We start from the raw sequence: 8,733 nt of genomic DNA on the forward strand, positions 1-8,733 counted from the left end.
TATTTTGGTATTTTTTATGCTTTCTGATTCCCTCTAGGTAGATGTGATCAGAAATGGGCTTCCCTTTTCACTCTTCTTCTTGAGAAATTTCAAGATGCCACCGTTGGTTGTTTTGACGTAACTTAGGATTTAATTTTCAGCTTATTTCCATTTTTTTCTGCTTGTACCACTCCACAATCCCCATTCAGGCCTTTTTTCTAGTTGGAAACAGTTCAGGGCTGGCTGTGGCCATTTGGTTTTAATTGGAAACTGTCTCTTTAAATTTCAAGGAGATCTGTGTGCATGCGTAGTTGAACCCTCCAAGGGTGTGGCTGGGGTGCCCACTAGCTCAGGCACCCCCTATAGTCACCAGAATGGAGGTGCGCAGACAGCAAGGGACCAATGAACAGCTACCAAGAGAAAAGAATATCCACACCTTTATCTCTGCAGTTCTGCCAAGCGTTTGTGGCCGCTCCGATCCTTCCCCTGCTTGGTCTCACCCATGATGGTGGCCCCTGGAGCAGCTGAGCATCCCGGACTAGAAAGCAATGGATTTCTTGCTTCTGCCACAAATTTCCCCAGCTGCAAGCCTTCCAACCTTCTAAATATTCCTTTATAATGTGTTCTTTCCTGTCTTTTTAATGAACTTTTGCTTTCATCCTGTATGATGTTCTTGATCTCATCCCACAACTCTCCTGGTGTTCCGTTATTAGCATCTAATGCGACAAATCTGTTCTTGATGTCACCTTTAAATTCTGATGGAATATACTCGAGGCCATATTTTGTTTTTTTGTGGGGTTGTTTTAATAATCTTTAGCTTCCATCTGAATTTGTATATGAGCAATTGATGGCCTGTTTCACAGCTGGCCCATGGCCTTGCTTTGATGACATTGAGCTTTCCCACCATCACTTCCCACAGATGTAGTCAGTTTGATTTTGGTGTATTCTGTCTGGTGATATCTATGTGTACAGTCATTATATATATATTAAGTTTTTATTGTGAATTGAGTGAAAGTTTATAGGGCAGATCAATGGTTTTACATTCAACAAATCATATACTTTGTTTCATTACAATGATTACAATCCCCACCATATATCATCAGTTAACGGTATTTCTCTCTATTCATTTTAGCTCTTTTTTTTAAACACTCAGGTATATATAATATACACCACCAAAGGGCACATTCTTCAAGTCAGCCTCCTGGCTGCCAACTCTTAGTCCCTCTCTTTCCATGAATCTAGAGTCCTCAGCCGCTCCCTCTCTCTATGTTCTTATCTCTGGTGTCACTGCTTCTCTGGATAGGGTCCCACATTCCACTTGTGCTCTTCCCCCTTGATGGTCCTAGGGTCTTCTGTTTTTGGACTTTAAGATTAACTACTCCCCCATTTTTGTTACAAAACTTCTACCTTTACAATTGTGACCGTCGCAATTAGTCGTGATAATAATTACTCACTATTGAATCATAAGAATTTATTCCCATTCCTTTTTACCAATCCCATCTAGACAAGATGACAACTATTCAGTGGGGAATCTATCTTCCCTGCCACACTCTTAAACTAAACTCCCTCTTGAAACCTTGTAAGCCAGTTACTTCATACCTTTATTGTCCCCTCATTTTAGGTAGCCAATGTCCGAGTTGCCAGTCCCTATCTACCCTATATATAGAGGGGATAGCATAGATAACTTGATGTGAAGACTCCTTCCCTCTCTGTTGGTATTTTGAGCTACTACCTCCATGAGTATAGGTCAAGTTTATCAAATTGTAGCAATTTACCCTCATTTCCTTTATTAAAAATTGTTTTCTTTTTTATCTTCTTCTAGTCGAGTTCTGGAGTCTGGAGTGTGGCACTGTGGGTTTATGCGTCAGACTGCAAAGTCATTTGAACTGCAAGGTTGGCAGTTCAAGCTCACCAGCTGCTCTTTGGAAACCCTATACAGGGTCGCTATGGGTCAGAATCGACTCAACAGCACTTAACAACAACAACAGTCAAGTTCTGATTGTCAAGCCATCAAGGCTAGGCCAAATGGGTACTATTGCAAGTTTGGGTGTTCTTGTGTGTGTCTCCCCTCCCTTCATTCATATCAGCTGGATACTTCACTCTCGGCTCTAGCATTCTGTGGATATGTCCTTGTCCATGGGCTCAGGTGTCCCCAGGTCTCACCACACTTTGGACCTATCAGCCCTTCCTCTTCTCTCTCTCTCATCTCCCACCTTATATGTTGTTTCTAAAAATTTATTTTCAACAAATAAGTAGTTGTTCTTATAAAATTTGATCATGTGGTCTCCAGCATCATTTCTATCACCAAGGCCATATTTTCCAACTACTGATCCTTACTCTTTCTCACAACTTTTGCATTTCAATCACCAGTTATTATCAGTGCATCTTCATTGCATGTTTGATCAATTTTTTATTGAAGAAGTTGGTAAAATTCTTCTGGTTCATCATTACTGACTTTAGTGCTTATTTCTTAAATTTAAATGTTGTTGATAAGTACCGTCGAGTGGGTTCCGACTCATAGCAACACTGTATAGTGTTTCTGAGGAGCAACTGGTGAGCTTGAATTCTGACTTTGTGGTTCAAACTAGCCTTGAAATCCAGCACATTAACCTGCAGCTCCACACTAATCTATTCTTGTTGCTGTATGGATATTATTGCCTCCCAGATAACACTGATACATGTTGAAATGTTTTTGTTTTTGTTTTCTCAGTGAATGTGTCAATATTCATCTTCAATTTATTGTTGCCGCCATAGTAAACCATAAGATTGTCTGATTCAAAATGACCAATACCAGTACAGTTTAACTCACTAATGCCTAGGATGGGGTCCTGGTATGGTGTTTTAGGATAAGCACTGAATCACAAGGTCAGTTTGAACTGCAAGGTTGGTGGCTCAAATCTACCAGCCACTCCTTGGAAACTCTAAACAGGGTCACTATGAGTTTGAACCTATTTGACAGCACTAAACAGTAACAAGAACTGCCTAGGATATTGACCTTGATGCATTCCATTTCATTTTTTACTACTTGCAATTTTTCTAGATTCATACTTTGTACATTTCACATTCTGATTATTAGTGAATGTTTGCAGCTGTTTCTTCTCATGTTGAGTTGTGTACCACCAACAAATAATGTTCCCCAAAGCTTTGCTCAACTCACTTTGAGAAGGCAGCTCTTCCCTAGCCCTATTTTGAGTGCCTTCCAACCAGAGAGGCTTATCTTCTGACACTATATCATACAATGTTCCATTGCTATTCATAAGGTTTTCAGTGGATAAACATTCAGAAGTAGTTTGCCTCTCCTTCTTCCTAGTTTGTCTTAATCTGGAAGCTCAGATGAAACCTGTCCACCATGGGTGATAATACTGGTGTTTAAAATACTGGTGACATAGCTTCCAGCAACACACAAGCAAACACAGTATGACAAACTGAAAGACCAGTGATGATGGTAAAGTAGAGGATAAAGGAAAAAAAGGACAAGCCTCAATTAGATGGACTGACACAGGAGCTACCACAATGGTCTCTAATGTAACAAACAACCTGTGAGGATGGTATAGGACTTAGTGTCTTGTTCTGTTGTACACAGGACTGCTATGATTTGGAACCAACTTGCTGGCACCTAAGACACCTACGTGTGTGTGTATGTATATATATATATGTGTGTGTGTATACGTGTGTTGTTATTGTTGTTAAGTTGTTAAGTGCTGTTGAGTAGGTTCCGACCCATAGCGACCCTGTATAGAGTTTCCAAGGAGCAGCTGGTGAGCTTGAACTGCCGACCTTGCAGTTCAAATGACTTTGCAGTCTGGCGCATTAGCCCACAGTGCCACACAAGGACTCCATATATATGTATATATATGTTGTTAAGTGCTGTAGAGTCAGTTCCAACCCATAGCAACCCTATATAAGGTTTCCAAGGAGGAAGTGGTGAGCTTGAACTGCTGACCTTGCAGTTAAAACAGTTTTGCAGTCTGGTGCATTAATCGACAGCGCCGCATCAGAACTCCATATATATATGTGTTCTTGTTGTTGTTAATTGCTGTCTAGTTGGTTCAGACTCATATTGACCCTGTATAGGGTTTTCAAGTAGTGGTTGGTGGGTATGAACCACTGATCTTGAAGTTGGCAGCCCAGTGTTTAATGTCCAGTACCATACCAGGACTCCATATATTATATAATTGTGTCATCTCTGAATAAAGGTAGTTTGACATCTTCCTTTGCATTAGGGTGCCATTTATATCTTTTTCTTTCCTAATTGTTTCATGTAGAGCTTCCAGTACAATGTTGAATTGTTGTTGTTGTTAGATGCCATCAAGTTGGTACCGACTCATAGCGACTCTTTATGCACAGCAGAACAACACTGCCCAATTCTGGGCTAACCTCACTACTGTTGCCACGCTTGAGTCCATCGATATTGCCACTTGGCCAATCCATCTCATTGTGGGTCTTCCTCTTTTTCTCTGACCCTTCACCTTACCAAATATGATATCCTTCTCTAGCGACTGGTCACTCCTGACAACATGTCCAAAGTATGAGAGATGAAATTTGGCCATCTTGGCCTCCAGGGAGCACTCTGGCTGTACTTCTTCCAAATGGATCTATTGGTTCTTTTGGCAGCCCATGGCACTTTGAATATTCTCCTCCAACACCATAACCCAAATGCTTTAATTCTTGTATGGTCTTCTTTATTCACTGTTCAGCTTTCGCATGCATATGAGGTTATTGACAATACCATAGCTTGGGTCAGGCACACCTTAGTCCTCAAACTGACATCTTTGCTCTTCAACACTTTAAAAAGCATTGGTGAAAGTGGGTATCCTCATCTGTTCCCCAATTATAAGGGATAGCTTTCATTTCTCCACCATTAAGTATGAGTTAACTGTAGGTTGTTTATTTTAAAATATCTTTTTGTAAAAAGAAAAACAAAAACACGCAAATCTTGTAATTCAGCAATATTTATATAAAATTCAGTAATATTAAGTTCATCATGTGGTGCAACCACCACCATTATTTTTTTCCAAATGATTCCCTCATCATTATCAGAATCTTAGTGTTATATAAGCTAAAACTCCCTTTCCTTCCTACCTCACTTTAGCTTAATAAGTCTGGCCTCCATACATTTACTTATTTCATAAGTGTGATCATTCACTATTTGTCATTTGGGACTGATTTATTTCACTTAGCATAATGTTTTCATGTTGTGGCATGTACCAACACTTCTCTTTATGATGGCACCTAACAATGACATAAATAGTTCTGGTGTAGCACTGTAGGATAAGCACTGGACTGCTAACCACAAGGTCAGTAGTTCATACCCACCAGGCATCCTTGGAAACCCTATACAGAGTCACTATGAGTTGGGACTGATTCGACTGCACACAACAACAAAGAGTTGGGACCGACTTCACGGCACTTAACAACAGCAACAAATATATGTATGTTTATATATGGAGGGACGAAGCTCTGGCAGCATGGTGGTTATGAGTAGGGCTGCTAACCCCAAGGTCAACAGTTTGAAACAACCAGCTGTTTTGCAGGAGAAAGATGAGGCTTTCTGCTCCCATAAAGACTTACAGCCTCGGAAACCCTATGCAGGGTCGCTATGAGGCAGAACCAACTCCATAGCATTTAACTACCACTACCACCATATATGAAGGGGGATGGAAACCTGGTGTGGTGATGTAGGATAAACACTGAACTGCTAACCACACAGTCAGTGGTTCAAACCCACTAGCTGCTCTTTGGAAACCCTATACAGGATTGCTATGTGTTGGAACTGATTGACAGCACTTAACAACAACGACATGCATGAGGAGTGAGGTGGCTCTTTATAATAAACACTGAACTTCGAATGGTGGTTCAAGCCCACCATTCACTCCACAGGAAGATGAGGCTTTTTGTTCCCCAAAAGATGTACAGCTTCAGAAATCCTATACAGGGTTGCTATGAGATAAACTCAACTTGACGGCACGTAACAACAAATAACAATAACAATATATGTGTATTGTTGTTGTTGTTAAGTGCCATCGAGTTGGTTCTGACCCATTGTGACCCTGTATAAGGTTTCAGAGGAGCAGCTGGTGAGCTTCTACCACCGACTTTGCAGTTCAAACGGCTTTGCAGTCTGTCACATTAACCCACAGTGCCACATGTGCTGCCAAATTGGTTTCACTTCATAGCGACCTGTATAAGGTTTACAAGAAACAGCTGGTGGGTTTGAACCACCGAACGAACCATCAACCTTGTGGCTCACAGTCCAGTGCTTATCCTAGCATCACACCAGGAGTCCATTGTTATATATATATATATTACATACATTGTTGTTGTGTTGTTATTAAGTGCCATTGGGTCAGTTACCACCCATATCGATTCTGTATAGGATTTCCGAGGAGCGGCTGGTGAGTTTGAACTTCTGACCTTGTTTCAAACCGACCTTGCAGTCCAGTGCCACCTCATGAATTCTATACATACATATCTATACTTAATTTGTAACAAACTTTTGTTATTTCAAACTCCTTTCCAAAATTAGCAAGCTTTCACATTATAGTTTGTCCCCTCATGGAAGCAGTTAATAAAAGAAACCACCATCATAGATTATTTTAGTCTCCTTTTTTGGATTTCATTTCTTGTATTTTTTATTATGTATTCTTTTTTTCCTGTCTTCTTTTCCTTCTCTCTCCCTTACTTTTTTTTTTTTTTTCTCTCTGAATTTTTATTGTGGATTGTGTATAAATTTACAGGCCATCAGTTTTACATTCAACAAATCATACAACTTGTTTCATCACAATGCTTACATTCCCCTCCATGTACCATCAGTTAACAGTATTTCTCTCTATTCACTTTAGCTTTTCTAAAAAACAAACAAACAAACAAACAAAAAACCCACTCAGGCATATATAATAATTTACACCACCAAAGGGCACATTCTGCAAGTCTGCCTCCTGGCCACCAGCTCTTCGTCCCTCTCTTCCCATGAATCTAGAGTCCTCAGCTGTTCCCTCTCTCCATGTCCCCATCTCTGCCTCCATCTCTGATGTCACTGCTTCTCTGGATAAAGTCTCTCATTCTGCTTGTGCTCTTCTCCCTTAATAGTGCTTGGGTCCTTTGTTTCTGGACTGTAAGATTAACTGCTCCCCCATTTTGTTACAAAACTTCTACCTTTACAATTGTGACAATCGCAATTAGTCATGATAACAATTATTCACTATTGAATCATAGGAATCTTATCGCCATCTCTTTTAATCAGAACCATCGAGACAAGATGACAACTCTTCAGTGGGGACTCTATCTCCCCGCCCACACACACTCTTAAATTAAGCTCCCTCTTGAAACCTGTAAGCCAGTCACTTTGTGCCTTTATAGACCCCTCATTTTAGGTAGCCAATGTCTAAGTTGCCCTTCCCTATCTACCCTGTGTACAGAAGGGATAGCATTAATACTTGGTGTGAAGACTCCTTCCCTCTCTGTTGGCATTTAGAGTTACTACCTCCAAGAATATACATAGGTCAGGTTCATCAAATTGTAGCAATTTACCCTTGTTTACTTTATCAAAAAAAAAATTTTTTTTTTTTAATCTTCCTCTAGTTGAGTTCTGATTATCAAGCCATTGAGGCTAGGTCATATGGGTACTGTCTGCAAGTTTGGGTGTTCTTGTACATCTCCCCTCACTTCATATCAGCTGGATGCTTCACTCTCAGCTCTAGCCCTCTGTGGCTATGTCTTTGTTGATGGGCTCAGGTGTCCCCAGGTCTCACCACACTTTGGACCAACCAGCCCTTCTTCTCTCTTTCATCTCCAGGTCAATGGGAGTCAATGAACCGTGGTTGAACTCAACCCATTTCTTCATTGCTTCCTTTTCCCTTTTCCACTCACCAGTGGCTCAATGTGGTCACCAGCAAGCTTACATGTCTGCTCATGTGTTCCCTTTGAGTTTCAGTCTTAGAGGGGAGTTTATCCTGAAGGAACTTGATTGCTTGCCTTGATGACTTCCCAGCGAACAGCTTGCTTATTCTTGCAGTAGCCTGTCATACTGACATTTTTGTTTTGGTTTTTTCCTGACAATCTTTCTTTGAAGATGCATCTTATGATGCTCTAGCTGTTCCAGGCTGGTCTGCTTGTCCTTTCTAGTGGGAATGTCCCATCTCAGGATTCCACAAGAGGCCTGTTTCACTGGGCAAGTTTTAGAAACTCTTTTAAGTTTTCCAATTAGTTACAGACTGAAGACGGGCTTACAAGTTTTCTGTAATCATGTTTCCTGACATTCCTTTCTATCCCACTTAAGTGTGTATTTACAGTAGTAGGCAAGGGAAACCAATATTCATAAGACAGTCAAGCATTTTAGTATTATTTCCCCTCTTCAACTTTGCCTAGATCCTTGTATCACAGAGCCCTGTTGTTCCAAGATTGAGCATGAATTACTAATTACCTCTGTCCCACTTAGGACATGGAAACCTGTCTCAGTGTTCCCCTATCTACCTTGTTCTTCCACCTCCTCTGCCTTCTTGTATTGCCCTCCCCAACACTGGAAACATGAGATGTGTCTGCCCTTACCCTGTACTTTACCGTTGCCTCCCTCCACCTCCCCTGAGACCCCCACCCCAACCCCACCGTTGTGGTTACATTAACTTTTCCTTACATTTAAGTCAGTCTATTTTATCCTGTAACGTACCTGATCTTCCCACCACCTAGATCTCTGTTCCTTTGTGTTTACCTTCTTTCACATTATAATTGTTTTGATCATAGACTGACCTCCCAGAT

The sequence above is a fragment of the Chrysochloris asiatica genome, unplaced genomic scaffold (genome assembly GCF_000296735.1).
Source record: "Chrysochloris asiatica unplaced genomic scaffold, ChrAsi1.0 scaffold00155, whole genome shotgun sequence".
In the NCBI taxonomy this organism is placed as follows: Eukaryota; Metazoa; Chordata; class Mammalia; order Afrosoricida; family Chrysochloridae; genus Chrysochloris; species Chrysochloris asiatica.